This window comes from Schistocerca serialis, chromosome 6 (assembly GCF_023864345.2).
Source record: "Schistocerca serialis cubense isolate TAMUIC-IGC-003099 chromosome 6, iqSchSeri2.2, whole genome shotgun sequence".
Classification (NCBI taxonomy): domain Eukaryota; kingdom Metazoa; phylum Arthropoda; class Insecta; order Orthoptera; family Acrididae; genus Schistocerca; species Schistocerca serialis.
This window is the reverse complement of record NC_064643.1, coordinates 706,097,193-706,120,099: the sequence shown is the minus strand read 5'-3', so window position 1 is coordinate 706,120,099 and position 22,907 is coordinate 706,097,193.

Here is a 22,907-nt window from a genome sequence, read left to right as displayed (position 1 = left end):
AGACAGTTACGTTATCAGGGGAGTCCGTCCCTGTGACAGTTGCGGTCTCTCTGTCACACACACACATACATACGCACACACACACCTACGCAGAAAGGATGCGCCAGGGCGTGCTTCAGTGGCTCGCTAATGCCATTACGGCGGCGCTTTGAGCAATGAGCGTCCGGCGGCGCGCCTTTGGGCGGCTTGCGCCGACACGTGCGCTAACCGCAGATCCAGATGGCAATCTGGCCACTGTGCCGCGGGTGTGAAGCGCCGGCCGGCCCTTTGCCCGGTTGGCGCAGTGCGTCCCTCCCGCCCTTGTGCAGATCGGCCCTGTGCCCTCTGCGGCCCGGCCGCCCCTCTGAGGAGCGGCCAGTCAATTAGCCCGCTGGGGCGTTAGTCCGCCAGAGCGGCAGCCAATTGGTGCCAACTGTCGGAATGATTGAAATGTGGGCCCTTTGACTGCTTATCGCGGCGGAGACCGCTCTTAACTGCAAAGCGGTGAAACTAGTGGGCGAGATGCGAAAGTTAAGCGGCTCGTGAAGAAGAGAATCACTCGATGCTCTAACACTGCTAGACAGCATCTAAAAACTGACTGTTTACAACAGGAAGTGCATTAACCCTAGGACGCCTAGGGTTGGGGGGTGTTCGTTGAACCCATTATTTTTTTATGTCCCCTGCTTTTGCCCAAGTAACTTTCATACTACATATTCCCTTTCAGTTATTGTTTGTTGGCTATTATATGAAACGTTAGTGTCAATTTATTTTATAGAAAATTCGTGCTTTGAAAGAAAAAATAAATAAACTTATTATGGGTCCAAACCCCTCCCCCCCTTAGGCTTCCGTGTTATAGAAAATTTCCCTTAGTAGGATTTAGTATTTCTCATCTCTACAACAATGCAAGTTAGTTTCTTGTTGGTTGGTATTCTTGATATTCACAACAATCGGTTTACTTTCAGAGGAAGTGATTGTTGATGTCAGTCAGCTGTTATTTATCTTGTAAACTTGCAGTGAGTTAGTGCAGTTCCGAACACGTAGGCCTCCAGTAACTTTGGTGTCCTACACAGCAAAAACCAAACCAAGTAAAAACTTACTGATGTTGTCAACAATGCACCAAGATAATGGCACTGTTGGAGGAGAGAAGAATAAAACCGAGATAAATGCATACAATAATTCCACTAAAGGTGGAATTGATTCCATTGATCAAATGGCGCGTTTGTACACCTGCAAGAGGGGAAGAAAGAGGTAGCCTCTTTCTTTATTTTACTCTCTCATCGACATTTGTGCTATCAATGCCACCACCATATACATCCAGCAACATCCAAGATGGAACGAAAAGAAACACAACAAACGGAAACTTTATCTTCTGAAAGCTGGGATGGAACTAGTGAAATTGCAGGTAGAAGAAAGAAGTGCCAATGCAAGATGGTTATTTAACCAAATTGTTCAATCAATGGAGACTATTCTACAAAAGAAATTCAAAGACATGACGATGGAAGCACGTCAGCCTCATGCAGGGAAAGGTCGGTGGCATATTTGTGTAAGAAATGCTAAAACAAAGAAGCAGAAGTACTACAATCTAAGTAAACCAAAACAGTATTTTGGACAGTGTCATAAACGTGTGTGTACATACATTCAGAAAAAATTGTGAAGTGTATCTCTTGCCCAGAAGTTGAGAACTCAGAGTAGTCTATTGTATATGAACACATCTGTATTTTGTATTGCAATATGTCAATTTTTATTCACTCAATCCAATATTTATAATAATTAACAACATTTATAAACCGATGCCTTAGTTAAAATACATAAACCATTTTGAAAGTTGTAATTTTTCGTCAGTAAACTTATTTAATACCTGTGGGCTCGCCGAACCCCCACTTAGGCATCCAAGTTAGAAAAAAGACTTGGGCGTCCTAGGGTTAACATACCTCTTCCGACGTAAGCACATCTACATCCAGACGGTCGAGTCACATTCACGTGACCACCGCCACTCTTCGACGTCAAAGTGCATTAACCGGTCACAGACAGCAGGTGGCAGCACTAGCTGTCAAGGGTGTCGAAAGCGTGTTGGGGAGACGTGGGAAACAGTGCTGTCGTTGTCGTAACGCCGAATCGGAACGGTGTATCTGACATGCGAAAAATGGCAGCGTCATTGGCTTTCGAGCCTTGGGTGGAAGCGTTTCCGAAACGGCTAAGTTCGTAAATTGTTCGCGTGCCGCTGTAAGTATACCGTAAGTGGCTGAATGGCGCTTTCCGGAACTGGCATCGAGGCAAGCGAGCTGCGCCACAGACCATAGTAGAGAGCCTATATAGGTAGAGAGTGGCCAATCGGCCTGTGGCCACCATGTTTTTACCAGATTGTGAGCGGGACGTGCAATTACGTAGCGACGCAAGCAGAAAGCTACCCACTTCACGAGTAAAATAACGCATGTGTTTGACGCATTGAAACGTCCCCTTAGAAAAATTATAAATGACTGTGCTTAAACTGACACACAATATTTTTAACGCAACGCAATGTGACTTTCAAAAATCACTACAAAATAATGGCCCTGACTAACAATAATCTATACCTTTCATCAATCACTTACCTCACAAAAATCTTCATTACTCGAACTACTGCAATACAGCGAGCGCCACTACTGCCAGCTACATAAAAGATTCAAACTACTGATGGCACTAACTACTGATAGGCATAGTTAGCAAATGAAAGATTTTGATAGAGAAAAAACAATGTATTTACCTTAATAGTGTTCAAAGGTCATAATATATAGCAGTTCATGACATGCAGTCTTACAAAGTTACTGTCTCTGATGGACACACGTCCAGATCATCCGCTCTCAAAACTCCGCCATCTCTCTCCCCACATCCTTACTGCTGGCGGCTCGCTACGCGCTGTTAACAGCCAACTGCCCAACACTACAATAGCAAACAACAATGCAAAGCAGCCACAGACTGCACACAGCACAGCCAGTGATTTTCATACAGAGCGCTACATGGCGGTGGCGTTACCAATAAATGGTTCAAATGGTTCTGAGCACTATGCGACTTAACTTCTGAGGTCATCAGTCGCCTAGAACTTAGAACTAATTAAACCTAACTAACCTAAGGACATCACACACATCCATGCCCGAGGCAGGATTCGAACCTGCGACCGTAGCGGTCACGCGGTTCCAGACTGAAGCGTCTAAACCGCACGGCCACACCGGCCGGCTCGTTACCAATATATGAACATAAACAGCCTACTTACAGCATGAGACCAGAGCAGGTCTTCTGGCTTAATACACGGTACATGATTAAAACAAATGCCATTCGCCTATGTTTATATAGGCCTAATACATTTGTGAGCAAATGGAAGTATCGTGAAGCAGTGTGTATGTCTGCCGAATTTCAACAGCTGTATTTTATGAAGCTATATAAACATTGACAACTGATTAATAAGAAAAAAAAGTTTCATTTAACGTTTCTCAGAGTACATGATGCTGTTTCAGAGTTTTCCGTGCGGATATCCATCGCTGAAATTGGTAAACTCTTGTCTCTTTCCGTCCTCACATAATGCATTTTAAGTGTGTTTCGGTCTTATAACAATTTCTTATGCTGGCAAAACTCATCATTCTGTACACACTTTTAGGAACTCTATACCACAGAAAATCGGAAAAATATCAATACTTAGGTACTCTACTGAAACAGCAGAAGGTAATTCAAAACAGGTAGCTGACTATCCACACGATAATTATAATTTACAGGAATGTGAGTAGCCAAGACTACAGATACAATTGCGAGTCGCCAGTCGGAAGTACGTAGACTTAGGGTTCTGTATACATGTTAAAACACATGAATTGACACTTAGGAACCATTAAAAGTCTAGAAAATAAAGTTTAAAAAAAACCTTGATTGAGCAGGATTCGAATTCATGACCTCAGGATTATCAAGTTCCAGCTGTACCCATATGCTATAAGGCCATACTACTAACGTTAACGTTTACTTATTTTTCGTGGGCCTTATAACGGCATATCACTGGAGAAAATTACTTACTTCACACAGATTGATTTCCGTAAGTTGCATTTACGATTCTCGCGTTCTCGGTTGACCTTCACTGCCCACTGTTTACGTCTTTGTTCATTTCTTGGGAAAACGAGCATCATATGTCCATCTTCACTTCGATTTTTGCACCCAATAGCGGAGCAACCAGACATTCCTCTTGATTGCCCTTGATGATTTCGAAATTCATATTATTAGTGACACTCAGTAAATCACTTTAAATAAAAGTGAAGTTCTATAAGTATCGTCAGAGAGCCGACCAACAGAGTGACTGGAAGGTAATTTATATAAATAGAACCGACAGAGAACATGCAAAGTCTTTCAATACCTACCGTATTACTACCTGTACATAGTTGTACAGTGGAATTTGCGTTCAAAGCGTTGAAGAGAACTAATAGTACAGAATCAGACACAGTATCTATTTATACTCGTACCAAGTCAGTGTCAGTTTGGTAAAAACGTGGCTTCCTCGGCTCTCAGCCAATCGGCGCCGCTATCACCATTGGCCACTCTCTCCCTCTATATTGGCTCTCCCTCAATATAGGATCTCACCACGCTGTTTAGCGCCAGAAAATCTCAAACCACACACAAACACACACACACACACACACACACTATATAGGCTCTCTAGGCCATAGCTGACTGGGGTGAAGACGGCTGCGATATGTGTACGGGCGAACAGACGTGCAGCTGTTGAGCAAGTGACTGCCCAGATGAGCCAAGAGGCTACCTACAGTGTCTCCTCAACGACCGTTCACCGAACGCTGCTGCGTATGGGCCTCTGCAGATGGTGCCTGGTTCATGCGCCCATGCTGACTGCTGTTCATCTGCGACGAAGGCCGAATTTGCACACCAGCATCGCAACTGGACGTCCGCTTAGTGACTTTTTCACATGAATCACGTTTTATGCACCAACGTACAGTTTGTGTATACAGTCCTCATACACTCGTCAGAAGAGTGCAGGCCGGAGGAGTGTGCTTCGTGGTCTGTGTGCAGTCCACATTCTGGAAGGTAGACTAGATCAACGAAAGAATCCGTTTAGCCTTGGTAACCATATCCACCTCTATATGCTTTGTTTTCCACTGGCAAGATGGCACGTACCACTAGAATAATGTAACTTGTCAAACAACCAGCAGTTTTCGTGCGTAGCTAGAAGAGCATCATGATGAGTTTCCCATAATTCCACAGTCACCATACCCACAGATGATTTTCTTGATTTTCTGTTACCACCTCGATCGGGCTGTTCGCAACATGGATCCTCAACCGTTAAACACAGCGCAGGTGGGAAGAGCACTTGAATCGGCGTGGCTCAACATCTCTATGGTAGAAAGCAGAGTGTACATCCTATCGTACCCCTTTTGATATTAGGACTTTGTGCATGCAGTGCGAGAAAAATGGCTGTTTAACTGCCTAAGTCCGTGTTGTAATTAATTTCATCTGGTCTTCCCATTCCATTCTGGAGCAATATTTGTGCGGCTGCAGTAAAAGTTGTAACTACATTCCTTTTACAGACTTTCAGGACTGGTTTCTGACACCAAAACAAGAAAAAAGTTGCACTCTAAACTGTATACTTTAGGAGCTATGAGCACTTATTCAATAGAAGGGATGTCTATCACAGTGGGGAAGATGAGCAAGTGTTCATACTTGTTAATGTGTGCACTTTAGGCCGGCCGAAGTGGCCGCGCGGTTCTGGCGCTGCAGTCTGGAACCGCGAGACCGCTACGGTCGCAGGTTCGAATCCTGCCTCGGGCATGGATGTGTGTGATGTCCTTAGGTTAGTTACGGTTTAACTAGTTCTAAGTTCTAGGGGACTAATGACCTCAGCGGTTAAGTCCCATAGTGCTCAGAGCCATTTGAACCATTTTTTTGTGCACTTTAGAGCCCATGATTGATGGATATTTTTCCTTGTTTTCGTCCACACAACCTTCTCGCAATATGTCGGAAGCAGGGTGTGCAGCTGAGGAGATGTACTTCACAGCGTCGAAGACGAAATAGTGGTCACAGCCCCCAGAGTTTGTATTTTAGAGTCTCTCATTTACTCGACATTTGCTTCTTGTATTTGTGTAAGGAACCTGTATTGTAAAATGGTTATTGTAGAATGGGTCGCACCATTGATTTGTAAGCAATCTCCTTTGTATAAAAATCGCATTTTCCTAGGATTCTACCAGTAAACCGTAGCCTGCACCCTGCTGTACCCTCGACTAATCCTACGTGATACTTCCACTTAATATCTATTCCAAGTGATACATCGCAGTATTTTTACTTGTTTACATCCCTGCTGTGACCCACTAATAGTATATTCATAGGATAATATGCTTTCTCGTTTTGTGAGGTGCAAAGTTTTACATTTTTCATAATTTGAAGCAAGCTGCCAGTAATTGCCCAATTTTTAAATCGTATCAAGGTCTGATTGAATACTTACAGAGCTTCATCCAGACCGTATTTCGCTGTGGGTAATTGCATCATTTTCGAAAAATCTGAGGATACTATTAATATTAAACTTCCTGGCAGATTAAAACTGTGTGCCCGACCGAGACTCGAACTCGGGACCTTTGCCTTTCGCGAGCAAGTGCTCTACCATCTGAGCTACCGAAGCACGACTCACGCCCGGTACTCACAGCTTTACTTCTGCCAGTATCTCAACTCCTACCTTCCAAACTTGCCCGCCAAGGGCGAAGGTCCCGAGTTCGAGTCTCGGTCGGGCACACAGATTTAATCTGCCAGGAAGTTTCATATCAGCGCGCACTCCGCTGCAGAGTGAAAATCTCATTCTGGAAACTATTAATATTGTTCGCAAACTCGTTAACATATAACACGAACAGCAAGAGAGCCAAGACACTTCCCTGGGGCGAATCCGATTTTACCTCTACAACTGACTTGCCTCTCATGCCAAGATAACGTGCTGCGTCCTAGCAACCAAAGGATTCTCAATGCAGTCACACATTTCGCATGATAACCAACCCTATTGTACTTTTGATAATAAGCTGAGGTGTGGTACTCTGCCAAATCCCTTTTCGGAAATCGAGCAATGCCGCATCTACCTAACTGCCTTGATTCCTGACTTCCGTATATCATATGAGGAAACTATGAGATGAGTTGGGCGAAATCGATTTTTTCGGAATCCGTACAGTTGGCATGGAGGTTGTTGTTCTGTTCGAAATACCCCATTACATCTAGCTCAGACCCAGCCGAAAGTCTCACTTCGATTAGGAAGAGAAGCTAAAAGTATCTTTAGGTATGCTATATCTAGCTAAAGCCACTCACTGGCGAATACGTCCCTAAGAGCAACGTACGAACATGGGTTCGTGTAATTAGGTTTCACCTGCTCCACCATATCCTGCTAGACGTTTCCTGTCGGTTGATTTAGTGGTTGGGACAGGCTACGTGAATTATCATGTACGTAAAAAGTCAGTAAACTTAAATGGAGTACCATTGAGTGTACTGAAACCACGTGTAGAGAATAATCTGTGAACAAACATAATACACGAATTCTTCACATCAGGGAAATTTTTATAGTATTTAAAGTAGCTAAGAGTTGTACCTCTGCTGAAGAACGGTAAATCAAAGGACATAGAAAATTTCGTGCAGGATTAGCCGAGCGGTCTAAGGCACTGCAGTCATGGACTGTGCGGCTGGTCCCGGCGGAGGTTCGAGTCCTCCCTCGGACATGGGGGTGTGTGTGTTTGTCTTTAGGATAATTTAGGTTAAGTAGTGTGTAAGCTTAGGGAGTGATGACCTTAGCAGTTAAGTCCCATAAGATTTCACACACACACAGACACACACATAGAAGATATTAGCCCATTTATGCACTGTCATTATTTTCAAAACTAATAGAATCAATTATGAAAGAAAAATTGATGAATTACTTGAGTGAATTCAACCATTTAAGTGGATTACATTCTGATATCCGAAGTGGTAGAAGTACAGAATCGGCCATAGCAGAATTCTCGAAAGAGGCGTTTGATGCACTTGACAATGATGACTATGTCACAGGCATACTTTTAGATCTTTCTAAGCCTTTTGACACCGTAGACCATAAGATTCTACAAAGTAAGCTAGAAGCATTAGGAATAAGAGGGGTAGCTAAGGAATGGTTCCAGTTTTACCTAGAGGATAGGGTATATAGAATAGAGATAAGTCTACAGTTTTAGTAAGACAGGTGTCAATACATAATACATAGAATTCCTTAGGGTAGCATATTAGGACCAATACTGTTCCTCATACACACAAATATCTTTCCCACTAGTGTTAGGCACGGGGAAATAATATCTTTGCTGATGACTGGAAAACTATTATTATTATTTCTTGAGTTATCAGTCATCTGATTGGTTTGATGTGGCCTGCCACGAATTCTTCTCCTGTGCCAACCTCTTCATCTCGGAATAGCAGTTGGAACCTACGTTCTCAAGTATTTGCTAGATGTATGCTACCTGGTACAATTTTGCACACAGCATAACTTAATCATAGCTAACACTTGGTTCAAGAATCATGAAAGGAGGTTGTATGAATGGAAGAACCCTGGAGATACTATAAGGTTTCAGATAGATTATATAATTGTAAGACAGAGATTTAGGAACCAGGTTTTAAACTGTATGACATTTCCAGGGGCAGATGTGGACTCTGACCTCACCCTATTGGTTATGGACTGTAGATTAAAACTGAAGTAACTGCAAAAAGGTGGGAATTTAAGGAGATGGGACCTGGATAAACTGACTAAACCAGAGGTTGTACAGAGTTTCAGGAAGAGCATAAGGGAACAATTGACAGGAGTGGGGGAAAGAAAAACAGTAGAAGAAGAATGGGTAGCTTTGAGGGATCACATAGTAAAGGCAGCAGAGGATCAAGTAGGTAAAAAGACGAGGGCTAGTAGAAATCTTTGGGTAATAGAAGAGATGCTGAATGTAATTGATGAAAGGAGCAAATACAAAAATGCAGTAAATGAGGCAGGCAAAAAGGAATACAAACGTCTCAAAAATGAGATCGACAGGAAGTGCAAAATGGCTAAGCAGGGATGGCTAGAGGACAAATGTAAGGATGTAGAGGCTTATCTCACTAGGGGAAAGATAGATACTGCCTACAGGAAACTTACAGAGACCTTTGGAGAAAAGAGAACCACTTTCGTCAATATCAAGAGCTCAGATGGAATCCCAGTTCTAAGCAAAGAAGGGAAAGCAGAAAGGTGGAAGGAGTATATAGAGGGTTTATACAGGGGCGATGTTCTTGAGGACAATATTATGGAAATGGAAGAGGATGTAGATGAAGATAAAATGGGAGATGTGATATTGCGTGAAGAGTTTGACAGAGCACCGAAAGACCTAAGTCGAAATAAGGCCCTGGGAATAGACAACATTCCATTAGAACTACTGACAGCCTTGGTGGAGTCAGTCCTGACAAAACCCTACCATCTGGTAAGCAAGATGTATGAGAAGGTGAAATACCCTCAGACTTCAAGAAGAATATAATAATTCCAATCCCAAAGAAAGCAGGTGTTGACAGATGTGAAAATTACCAAACCATCAGTCTAATAAGTCACAGCTGCAAAATACTAACGCGAATTCTTTACAGACGACTGCAAAATACTAACACGAATTCTTTACAGACGAATGGAAAAACTGGTAGATGCCGACCTCGGGGAAGATCAGTTTGGATTCCGTAGAAATGTTGAAACGCGTTAGGCAATACTGAACCTACGACTTATCTTAGAAGAAAGATTGAGGAAAGGCAAACCTACGTTTCTAGCATTTGTATACTTAGAAAAACTTTTGACAATGTTGACTAAAATACTCTCTTTCAAATTCTGAAGGTGGCAGGGGTAAAATACAGGGAGCGAAAGGCTATTTACAGTTTGTACAGAAAGCAGATGGCAGTTATAAGAGTCGAGGGGCATGAATGGGAAACAGTGGTTGGGAAGGTAGTGAGACAGAGTTGTAGCCTCTCCCCGATGCTATTCAATCTGTATATTGAGCAAGCAGTAAAGGAAGAAATCGAAAAGTTCCGAGTAGGTATTAAAATCCATGGAGAAGAAATAGAAATTTTGAGGTTTCCCGATGACATTGTAATTCTGTCAGAGACAACAAAGGACTTGGAAGAGCAGTTGAAGGGAATGGACAGTGTCTTGAAAGGAGCGTATAATATGAACATCAACAAAAGCAAAACGAGGATAATGGAATGTAGTCTAATTAAGTACGGTGATGCTGAGGGAATTAGATTAGGAAATGAGACACTTAAAGTAGTAAAGGAGTTTTGCTATTTGGGGAGCAAAATAACTGATGATGGTCGAAGTAGAGAGGATATAAAATGTAGACTGGCAATGGCAAGGAAAGCGTTTCTGAAGAAAAGAATTTTGCTAACATCGAATATTGATTTAAGTGTCAAGAAGTCGTTTCTGAAAGTATTTGTATGGAGTGTAGCCACGTATGGAAGTGAAACGTGGACGATAAATAGTTTAGACAAGAAGGGAATAGAAGCTTTCGAAATGTGGTGCTACAGAAGAATGTTGAAGATTAGATGGGTAGATCACATAACTGATGATGAGGTATTGAATAGAATTGCGGAGAAGAGGAGTTTGTGGCACAACAAGAAGGGATCGGTTGGTTGGACATGTTCTGAGGCATCAAGGGATCACCAATTTAGTAATGGAGGGCAGCGTGGATGGTATTGGGAGATGAAGAAGCTTGCACAGGATAAAGTACCATGGAGAGCTGCATCAAACCAGCCTCAGAACTGAAGATCACAACAACAACAGCATGCCAATCTCTGTTTTCCTCTACAGTTCTTTCCCGCTGCAGCTCCCTCTACTACCATGAAAGTTACTCTCTGATGTCTTAACCAATGTCCTGCCATCCTAATCCTTCTTCTTTTCATTTTTTTCCACATATTCCTTTCCATAGTGGTTCTGCAGAGGATCTCCCGATTCTTTACCTTATCAGTCCATTTAATTTTCTACATTCTTCTGTAGCACCACAACTGAAACCCTTCGATTCGTTTCTTTCTCGGTGTCCCCACAGTCCATGTTTTACTACCATACGATTCTGTGCTCCAAAGGTATATTCTCACAAATTTCAAATGGCTCAGATGGCTCTAACCACTATGGGACTTAACATCTGAGGACATCAGTCCTCTAGAACGTAGAACCATTTAAACCTAACTAACTTAAGGACATCACACACATCCATGCCCGAGGCAGAATTCGAACCTGTATGCGTAGCAGTCGCGCGGTTCGGGGCTAAAGCTCCTAGAATCGCTCGGCCACCGCGGCCGGCAAAGAATGATAGTTAGGTACTCTGTAGAATATCAAGCCACAACTCAGAGAAATATAACATTTACGGACATGTTTTAACTGGAAATAAAGGCTGTCCGGTGGCAGACAGTTAAATAACCGAGACGTGAGTGTGTATATGCGTGAGAGATAGTTAGCATGGTGCACTGAACGTAGCAAAGAAGTTTTCCATTGAATATCGGAAGTCCCAAACCCCAGAGACCACCCACGCACAGCCCTTTCATTGTAAGCGAAAAATGTGATGCTTCCATAAAAAACTGCTAGACAGCTGTTTTAGTTTCCACGCCATCATCGAGGGGAGGGGAAAGATCTGAGTGATCTAATATGCTTAGCACGGAACTCAGGTATCCAGAATCCGAAGCTGGTTAAGTTAGCGCTGTTGATGTTCCAGGACTGCTCCTTGCATCTTCTCCGTAACCGACTTCCAATCAAGCGTAACCATTTGGAGTCAAGAACGATCAATTATGACTCGCAAAGATTTACGTCTATCGACGACCGCAGCCGACGAAGTGACAGCATTATCAAAACTCCGTAATTTCATTAATCGACATTTGCCATCATTGATGCGGGCACGAGATACGAGGAAAAGACATCCAACAAAGTCTTAAGCAATGGCATCTCAGCGGGAGGACGGACCATCACATCATCCGCACACGCGTGCACCGAGTTCGTCTCGGCCAAGAGTATCCATCCTTGTAACTAAACGATGATCCTTCGAGCAAGGGACAAGTGACAGAATAAACATTGACAATGAAAGCCCACATCCCTGAGGAAAGCCGACCGCGGTGGCCGAGCGGCTCTAGGCCCTACAGTCTGGAACCGCGCGACCGCTACGGTCGCAGGTTCGAATCCTGCCTCGGGCATGGATGTGTGTGATGTCCTTAAGGTTAGTTAGGTTTAAGTAGGTCTAAGTTCTAGGGGACTGATGACTTCAGATGTTAAGTCCCATAGTGCTCAGAGCCACTTTAAGCCCTGAGGAAAACACCTACGGTTGGTGATAGGGGGTGTCAGTTGGCCACGGACTGACACCGAAGCTTGGATACCCCGAAACAAATTATACAAGGCCCTGCGCGCGTCAATAGTGAACCCAACGGCTTCTGGTACCTTCAACAGGAGGCCATCGCTGACATGGTCGAAAGCCGTGTCACAATCCAAGAATGTCAGAGCACCAGGAACAGAGATAACTGCGGCCACCAATATGATATCACGACATCCTGCAACCGGGGTCAGAACAGTACGACCAGGAATACAACTTTCGTGGTCAGCAATAACTGTCCTCAGAAACGCAGACAGGTTGTTATTCACAGCCTTCACCACAGTTTTACAATCAAAATTTAATGAGGTAATCGCACGAAATTTATCAGTTGCTGCCTGAACACAGTTTTTCCAATTTTAAACGAGTCAGGCAGAAACCCTCCTCCCAATACTTCGTTCAAAAATAATGTAAGAATCGTACCCAACGTAGGCCAAAAACCGCAAATAAAGCTCATTGCGTAGACCATCGAAACCCGACGACTTGTTCGGAGTCGATCTAACAATAAGGTCATATGAAATGTCGTGTGACGAGGGCCTCCCGTCGGGTAGACCGTTCGCCTGGGGCAAGTCTTTCGATTTGACGCCACTTCGGCGATTTGCGCGTCGATGGGGATGAAATGATGATGATTAGGACAACACAACACCCAGTCCCTGAGCGGAGAAAATCTCCGACCCAGCCGGGAATCGAACCCGGGCCCTTTGGATTGACAGTCTCTCGCGCTGACCACTCAGCTACCGGGGGCGGACTAATAGGGTCATAGGAACGTCGTTTTGCAAAGCTTCTAAAAACGCAGCATTATGTGCAGGTGTACGTCTACGATCCACAGCAGGAACTAAGAAATCGGATGACCTATTGACAGGAACGGGTACCTAATACGGCTCAACATAGATTTGATGTAGAGCATGCAATATGTCCTTTTGTGCAGTCACAACATTGCCGTCCTCTGTCATGAGACATGTGATTATTCCACCTCGACGAAGAGTATAATGAGGAATTAGTTGATATAAAGAAGTCAATTCATCCACTGCCGCGGAACGTGGTTTGCATCGCAGCCTCAACCACTCCATTTGACGCTGCTTCAAAAGTAACAATTGCGGCTTTACACGCCTGACGTCTGCAATTCGTAGCGAAGCTTGACGTGCACGTCCATAAATATCACATAAGAGACTTTAGTACAATTCTGGATACTTCGAATTTCCCGCTTTCTGTCAGAGCAGAACTGCGTCAACATTTGTCTGAACCTCGGCTTTACCAGTTGAACGCACCATTCAAGAACAGAGGCGTATCGCGCAGTCGAAAGTATACGCTGTTCCACCCTCCCTGGATCACTTCATAGAGAAAGGGATCCTCCAAATGCACTACATTTATCATCCAGTGCGCTCAAAACAATTTCATCGAGCGTCGCTTGTGGTCTAAACTAACAGTCAATGCAATGTGATCAATTAAGCTTGCCGTGGTGTCATCGATAACCAAATCTCATCACACAACCTATCAGATAAATGAAATATGTCAAGCCTACTGCTAGGAGCACGAGTAAAACACGCGTATTTGAGAAGAGTTGGACATTTACAGACTAAACATCTTGCGGTTTCAAGGAACAAACTAAAACTTGCAATTCGCGACAGAAATTAAACTGGCTTGAGTTATCTACAGTCCGCAACACACAGTTAAAATCAAAATTTATGAAAATATTGGTTCAAATGGCTCTGAGCACTATGGGACTCAACTACTGTGGTCATAAGTCCCCTAGAACTTAGAACTACTTAAACCTAACTAACCTAAGGACAGCACACAACACCCAGCCATCACGAGGCAGAGAAAATCCCTGACCCCGCCGGGAATCGAACCCGGAACCCGGGCGTGGGAAGCGAGAACGCTACCGCACGACCACGAGATGCGGGCTATGAAAATATTGTGCAGACATTTCCGTAACAAGTAAATCACCTCTTCGTTACAAACCCGGGAACGGTGCAAAGTACAGCTGGTACCGGACGGTGCATAAAAGAGACTCAAGTTTCAGGTGAAGAAAAGTACCTCCTATTCCTCTACTATTATCACGAACATCAGTCCCTCCGGTAAAGGGCATCCCCTATAAAAAGTCAAGGCAGTCCCCGTGGAACATTAAGGAACCACATTAAACACAGCGCATAAACTAGGGAGAGACAAGCGAGTAAATTGTACTTTTTGTAGAAGTACGACATACGCACAGGAATCGTAGATAAACTGACGCAACGAAACGAGCTGCACATCCTGTTCCACCCTATCAACGTTCAAAGAAAGAAACTGTAAGCCTGCATACTTTAGCAAAAGGAAACTTAATTCGAGGTACTGACCAACTTAATTACGTCATCAGTGAGTGTCAAGATCCATTACTGAGTCCAGTGCTGAGTCAGAGGAATTTTTATGTTTTCTATAATTTTTATGTTTTTCTTTTAACGAGCCACCGCTCGCTCAGGTTGTTTGCCATGAATGCAAGGCAATATAGCATCGGCAGTATGAAACGTGGGCGGATGTTGAACGTTAACCAGAGCAGGTGACAAACAAGGAGCCGCAGACGCCCACTACGTAGAAAATGGCTCTGAGGACTATGGGACTCAACTTCTGAGGTCATTAGTCCCCTAGGACTTAGAACTAGTTAAACCTAACCAACCTAACTGCCCGAGGCAGGATTCGAACCTCCGACCGTAGCGGTCTCGCGGTTCCAGACTGCAGCGCCTAGAACCGCACGGCCACTTCGGCCGGCCACTACGTAGAGTGGGGTGCTTGCACTTCAAGGAGTAAGGCATCAAAACACCTGGTTCGATAGCTAGAATTTCATGGCCTCCAATCGCCTTCACAAGAATTGGTAGTTGTCACGTGACTGTGTGACATCAAGAGAACAGGCAGTTTTAAGGACGCCTCAATTTGCTGCTGTTGAATCACTGGAACATCAGAAGGCTAAATGCCTTCCTCACCCTTGAGTGGTTCCGTAGGAGTTATCTCAGTCGTGGGAGGAATGATAAAGAAACACTAGAGACTTCAGAAGTTGTTTTCAAACTATCGACCCCATCAGGAATGCAGGACTCAGCATTAAAAGATACGTCAACCGACAAAGTCACTTCAGGGATGGGTGGGTGAACAGTAGACATATCTGCATCCTCGCCATCGTGTCTACAACGTATCTTACGTTGCATGCAGATACTCATTGCTTGGCAACAAAAATTTCAGAGCCGCGCTGCGTGGATAAAGATGGGAAGTCTGGAGCAGTATGAGGCGCATACCTATCTTGTCCTGTTGCACCCGGGGAAGACGAGGCAACAACTTCGTGAGCAGCAGAAACGAGATCAGCTAACGTTACTTTTCGTCGCAGTTCATATGAGTACTTCAACACAAATACCCGCCGCGGGAAATTAGATCTAAGGTGGCCACTTAAATTGCAGAGAAAGTGTTTTGGTTGGCAGGAGAGCCAACACCGTGTTACTAGAAGGAGGCCGAAAGGCAAGCGTTTTAGCTCACGCTGGCTGGCGTTAGGTCTGGAACAGGACAAGGATATTAGAATTTAGAAAAACGGACGTAGCTGGTGGAATACTTAACTTTAATCCATTAATGGTGATCGTCAGTCTGGACGGTAAATTATTCACAATATCAATCGTAACTGATAATGGCGCCTTGCTAGGTCGTAGCAAATGACGTAGCTGAAGGCTATGTTGAACTATCGTCTCGGCAAATGAGAGCGTCTTTTGTCAGTGAACCATCGCTAGAAAAGTCGGTTGTTCAACTGGGGCGAGTGCTAGGACGTCTCTCTAGACCTGCCGCGTGGCGGCGCTCGGTCTGCAATCACTGATAGTGGGGACACGCGGGTCCGACGTATACTAACGGACCGCGGCCAATTTAAAGGCTACCACCGAGCAAGTGAGGTGTCTGGCGGTGACACCACAGAAAGCATGTCCCCACTTGCCTAATATACGTTATTCGGAAGCGCTAACCACAGACCTGTCATGGGAAGGAATGTTACGTTTAACTACCATCTCCACTTAACTACAACATCGCAAACGGTGTTGAGTGGACCAGCGTTCGCGTTGTATACCCCTCACGTCATCACAAGTGAGCAACACCTCATTACGTAAACTGTCGTCAGCTTCCGGCGGGAGATTGAACACTTGGACATGGATATAACCTAGTTCCGTGTTAGCAAAAAGCAGCATGGTTACGGAACCATCACGACGCTTAAAGGGAACTTGAGAACCATGACGCAAAGCCGAACTATCTACTTGTAGTCGATCCAAAAACTTTACGAAGCAGATGTTGTTATCAGAATTGAAGTAGGCAGTATGAACATGGCCAGATGTCACAAGAATTGTATCAATGAGCTAATCACGAATCACCAAACATATGGGCTGCACGTAACTAAAGCTGACGGTGCCTTTTCCTGGAACACACTTGGTATCCGTGACGGACATAATGAGCGTATTACGCCACTGCTAACAGAAACATGCCAGAACAAACGCTGCTGACCGAACAACGATGCGACACACAGGAAGACGCAAGCAAGACTGAGGACAAGTTGTCCAGGCGCGCCCAAGACGCTGCGGTGAGGCGACAAACAACCTCCAGCTCGGTACTCGAGGCGGAACTGATAGTCCTAGAGTGCAAATAGCAATGTTACAGTCACTGAGAAAACAAGAGAACTCCTTGTTGAGGAAGCGAATGGTACTATGGGACGTGCACTTTCGCTGTTTATACTCTTACCGACTGACAATGAAATAACCTGGCCGGCCGCTGTGACCGAACGGTTCTAGGTACTTCAGTCCGGAATCGCGCTGTTGCTATGGTCGCAGGTTCGAATCCTGCCTGGGGCATGGATGTATGTGATGTCCTTAGGCTAGTGAGGTTTAAGTAGACGTAATTCTAGAGGACTGATGACCTCAGATGTTAAGTCCCATAGTGCTTAGAGCCATTTGAACCATTTTTTGAGATAACCGAACACGACCGACGATCTGCCCTCACAGCTACGGGTGTACGCGAGCCACTGTCCAGGATCAAGTCTTGATTTTCCATGAAGATTCCAAACAGCACATACTACGTGAAAAGTGAGTGACGCGCGTTAGAGTGCATTTATTTTATTAGTTACTTCACATTTTTCTGTTGTTTATATTCTACTTTCATCTGCCTCACAATCTACTTTTATTTTCCTAGTATTTCTATTTCCTTTTATCAGTACTGAAACTAACGAATCTAATTCAAGTATGCAATTTGTCCGAATTACTCTCCTGTAGTAAATGCGGTGGAACCTAACTTGCCGTATGAAACTCTCTGGTACAAGAAATATTCTTTATTATCTTTTGTTCACGCCTGGAAAAATTGTAATTGTCTTACGGTTACCATCAATGAACGACTGACTAATTTATAATTCTGCTCTAGTGACGTACTAGAAGAAGCATGTTTGTCAATGCGATGAATCATGTACCTTACGCACGATGAGGCTGCTCTGTGTCTGTGCCTTAGGCACCTAAAGTAAAAGAATCCGTGACGGATAGGATCACAAACTTTCACTTTCCACTGACGTTGTTGTTGTTGTGGTCTTCAGTCCTGAGACTGGTTTGATGCAGCTCTCCATGCTACTCTATCCTGTGCAAGCTTCTTCATCTCCCAGTACCTACTGCAACCTACATCCTTCTGAATCTGCTTAGTGTATTCATCTCTTGGTCTCCCTCTACGATTTTTACCCTCCACGCTGCCCTCCAATACTAAATTGGTGATCCCTTGATGCCTCAGAACATGCCCTACCAACCGATCCCTTCTTCTGGTCAAGTTGTGCCACAAACTTCTCTTCTCCCCAATCCTATTCAATACTTCCTCATTAGTTACGTGATCTACCCATCTAATCTTCAGCATTCTTCTGTAGCACCACATTTCGAAAGCTTCTATTCTCGTCTTGTCTAAACTATTTATCGTCCATGTTTCACTTCCATACATGGCTACACTCCATACGAATACTTTCAGAAATGACTTCCTGACACTTAAATCAATACTGGATGTTAACAAATTTCTCTTCTTCAGAAACGCTTTCCTTCCCATTGCCACCCTACATTTTATATCCTCCCTACTTCGACCATCATCAGTTATTTTGCTCCCCAAATAGCAAAACTCCTTTACTACTTTAAGTGCCTCATTTCCTAATCTAATTCCCTCAGCATCACCCGACTTAATTAGACTACATTCCATTATCCTTGTTTTGCTTTTGTTGATGTTCATCTTATATCCTCCTTTCAAGACACTGTCCATTCCATTCAACTGCTCTTCCAAGTCCTTTGCTGTCTCTGACAGAATTACAATGTCATCGGCGAACCTCAAAGTTTTTATTTCTTCTCCATGAATTTTAATACCTACTCCGAATTTTTCTTTTGTTTCCTTTACTGCTTGCTCAATATACAGATTGAACAACATCGGGGAGAGGCTACAACCCTGTCTTACTCCCTTCCCAACCACTGCTTCCCTTTCATGTCCCTCGACTCTTATAACTGCCATCTGGTTTCTGTACAAATTGTAAATAGCCTTTCGCTCCCTGTATTTTACCCCTGCCACCTTTAGAATTTGAAAGAGAGTATTCCAGTCAACATTGTCAAAAGCTTTCTCTAAGTCTACAAACGCTAGAAACGTAGGTTTGCCTTTCCTTAATCTTTCTGCTAAGATAAGTCGTAAGGTCAGTACTGCCTCACGTGTTCCAGTGTTTCTACGGAATCCAAACTGATCTTCCCCGAGGTTGGCTTCTACTAGTTTTTCCATTCGTCTGTAAAGAATTCGTGTTAGTATTTTGCAGCTGTGACTTATTAAGCTGATAGTTCGGTAATTTTCACATCTGTCAACACCTGCTTTCTTTGGGATTGGAATTATTATATTCTTCTTGAAGTCTGAGGGTATTTCGCCTGTTTCATACATCTTGCTCACCAGATGGTAGAGTTTTGTCAGGACTGGCTCTCCCACGGCCGTCAGTAGTTCCAATGGAATATTGTCTGCTCCGGGGGCCTTGTTTCGACTCAGGTCTTTCAGTGCTCTGTCAAACTCTTCACGCAGTATCGTATCTCCCATTTCATCTTCATCTACATCCTCTTCCATTTCCATAATATTGTCCTCAAGTACATCGCCCTTGTATAGACCCTCTATATACTCCTTCCACCTTTCTGCTTTCCCTTCTTTGCTTAGCACTGGGTTTCCATCTGAGCTCTTGATATTCATACAAGTCGTTCTCTTATCTCCAAAGGTCTCTTTAATTTTCCTGTAGGCGGTATCTATCTTACCCCTAGTGAGATAGGCCTCTACATCCTTACATTTGTCCTCTAGCCATCCCTGCTTAGCCATTTTGCACTTCCTGTCGATCTCATTTTTGAGACGTTTGTATTCCTTATTGCCTGTTTCACTTACTGCATTTTTATATTTTCTCCTTTCATCAATTAAATTCAATATTTCTTCTGTTACCCAAGGATTTCTACTAGCCCTCGTCTTTTTACCTACTTGATCCTCTGCTGCCTTCACTACTTCATCCCTCAAAGCTACCCATTCTTCTTCTACTGTATTTATTTCCCCCATTCCTGTCAATTGCTCCCTTATGCTCTCCCTGAATCTCTGTACAACCTCTGGTTCTTTTAGTTTATCCAGGTCCCATCTCCTTAAATTCCCACCTTTTTGCAGTTTCTTCAGTTTTAATCTACAGGTCATAACCAATAGATTGTGGTCAGAGTCCACATCTACCCCTGGAAATGTCTTACAATTTAAAACCTGGTTCCTAAATCTCTGTCTTACCATTATATAATCTATCTGATACCTTTTAGTATCTCCAGGGTTCTTCCATGTATACAACCTTCTTTCATGATTCTTAAACCAAGTGTTAGTTATGATTATGTTGTGCTCTGTGCAAAATTCTACCAGGCGGCTTCCTCTTTCATTTCTGTCCCCCAATCCATATTCACCTACTACGTTTCCTTCACTCCCTTTTCCTACACTCGAATTCCAGTCACCCACGACTATTAAATTTTCGTCTCCCTTCACAATCTGAATAATTTCTTTTATTTCATCATACATTTCTTCAATTTCTTCGTCATCTGCAGAGCTAGTTGGCATATAAACTTGTACTACTGTAGTAGGTGTGGGCTTCGTATCTATCTTGGCCACAATAATGCGTTCACTATGCTGTTTGTAGTAGCTTACCCGCATTCCTATTTTCCTATTCATTATTAAACCTACTCCTGCATTACCCCTATTTGATTTTGTGTTTATAACTCTGTAGTCACCTGACCAGAAGTCTTGTTCCTCCTGCCACCGAACTTCACTAATTCCCACTATATCTAACTTCAACCTATTCATTTCCCTTTTCAAATTTTCTAACGTTTACTGGCGTAAACCTCGTTAAATTTTCATTGTAGGGCCACTTCAAACTTTTTGTGCTAAATTCTGGTTCAAGATGTCGCTGGTCCTTATCCGCTCACTCGCGGAAGGCAGGAAAATTATACCCGATACTTTGGGGATTCAACAATGTGTCCACGAGTCACTGCCATGTATGGTTGATGCACGTGTCAATGGTTGAGAAAGACATTATGAATCATTCATGTAAGATAGAATTACATTTGATGTAATAGTACTTCCTGTTCCCGCGTGCTGTCCACGTTACACGTAGTAACAATATGTACACCAACACAAACCACTGTTAAATGCTTGGTAGACAATACCTCATATTTTATCATGTGCTGGGATTTCCGTCCACGTACGAAGTGCGAAGAAGCGTGCTTAAATATCTCTGTGGGTATAATTTCGTGTTTGCAGTTCCTTCGGAAGCGATACATAGGGGATTATAGTATATTTCTGGGTTTCTTACGCAATACTAGTTCTTGAAATTTCTTGCGCGTGTTCCCACGTGGTCAAACATCTCAGACTTTTACGCATTCTTGCGACATTTTCCCATGATTTTAAGAAACCTGCGGGCATTCATGCTGTCTTATTTGTACAAGTTCTGTATCTTCGTTATTCCCATTGTGTATTAGTCCTCACATTCAAGTGATTTTCCAGGATGGATAGCTTAAGTTTCTGTGAGCAATCACCTTACTAAATGCGTTTTCCCAGTACCCTACTAAAAAACGGAAGTCTTCCAACTGCATGACAGAATTAGTTTGCCGCTTTTCTCCTCCAGCACAAACGCATCTTCAGTCCTGTCACAAACTATCGTTTCATATCCATATGTAATGATGCTCCTGTCGCTAAACGCTTGTGCGGTACTGTGGCAAATGCATTTTGGAAGACAAGAAATACGGAATCCACAATGTTTACCTTCATCGATGGTTTTCACCATGTGAAGCGCGAGTCACCTTTTGTATCACAGATGTTTTCGGAATCAATGCTAGTTGGCCTCACGTAGGCCGTTCTGTTCGTGATACGTCATTACGTTTGACCACAGACTGTGTTCTATGATTCTACAACGAATGGTTTCTGCAGAATAAAAGGCGAATACTCGTCGAAAAGAGTTCTAACATGGAAATAGAGAACTTTAGGATCCACGCACATATGTGGGGAATGTATCCATAAAGAATAGCAGTACAATTTTTGTAAGAAATTGCACGCTCTCCGACTTATCACAACGCAGCTTCTGAGTAGGATGTTTGTTATGCTTCTCTGCTGCACTTCGACTCGCCCAGTACTGTTATGCGACTTGTTCATTAGGCTTATCGGTGCTGCGGAAGACGGCTGGGTAACGAGCAGCGGTGCAGACTGAATCATTACCCACTGCTGTCACGAAGGGCGGCCTCGCGCCGCCAGAATTTGGGATGCGCTGCAGATGTGACTCGGGCGTTCCTTGGCAAGCCGTGACAGAGACGAGCGCACTAAATTAATTGCCGCGTCTGTGACAGTAGCGCTACATCTCGTCACATCTTGCTGATGCGGGACAACTGTAGAATACGTAATGCCCCAGGACTGTACCGAGCCCTCTACAACTGTAGCTGTTCCGAGTGGCCTTCAGAACAACCACCCTTGTCTTCTGGAAGATAGCTTAATGACAGCAGACTGCTGGTATATAGGAAGAAAACGGCATGGATTGGATCTAGGAACGTAAGAATAAATGTCAGAAGTAATAGAATGATTTATTTAGGAGGCTCTTATGCTGAAGAAATTTCTTAGACAAATTCTCTAGGCGTTTTGGTACATGATAATTTATAATAGGAATAATATGTTCAACAGAAAATGGAATTTGTACTGTTATGACTTAAGAACGCTTACGAATTACTGTGATATCGAAACAGCATTACCAGGTGCGTCTGAAAAGCTCGGTGAATGGTGTGAGAAAATAAAGGAAACAACACTTACAAATACAATATTTCTATTGGCGTCAAAGTAATCAACATAAGCTACAATATTATTCTGATATCGGCTGAAAAGCTGCTGGAAATTGTCAGCGAACGCTTATTGCAGAATAGCAAGAAGCACTGGGTTCACACGCAACGACTGCAAAGCTTAAGCCTTTCAGGACCAATTTAAGGCTGAGAAACCAAAAGAAGTCGATAGGCACCAAATCTGGAGAATTAGGAGAGACCTGAAGAAAAGTCACCT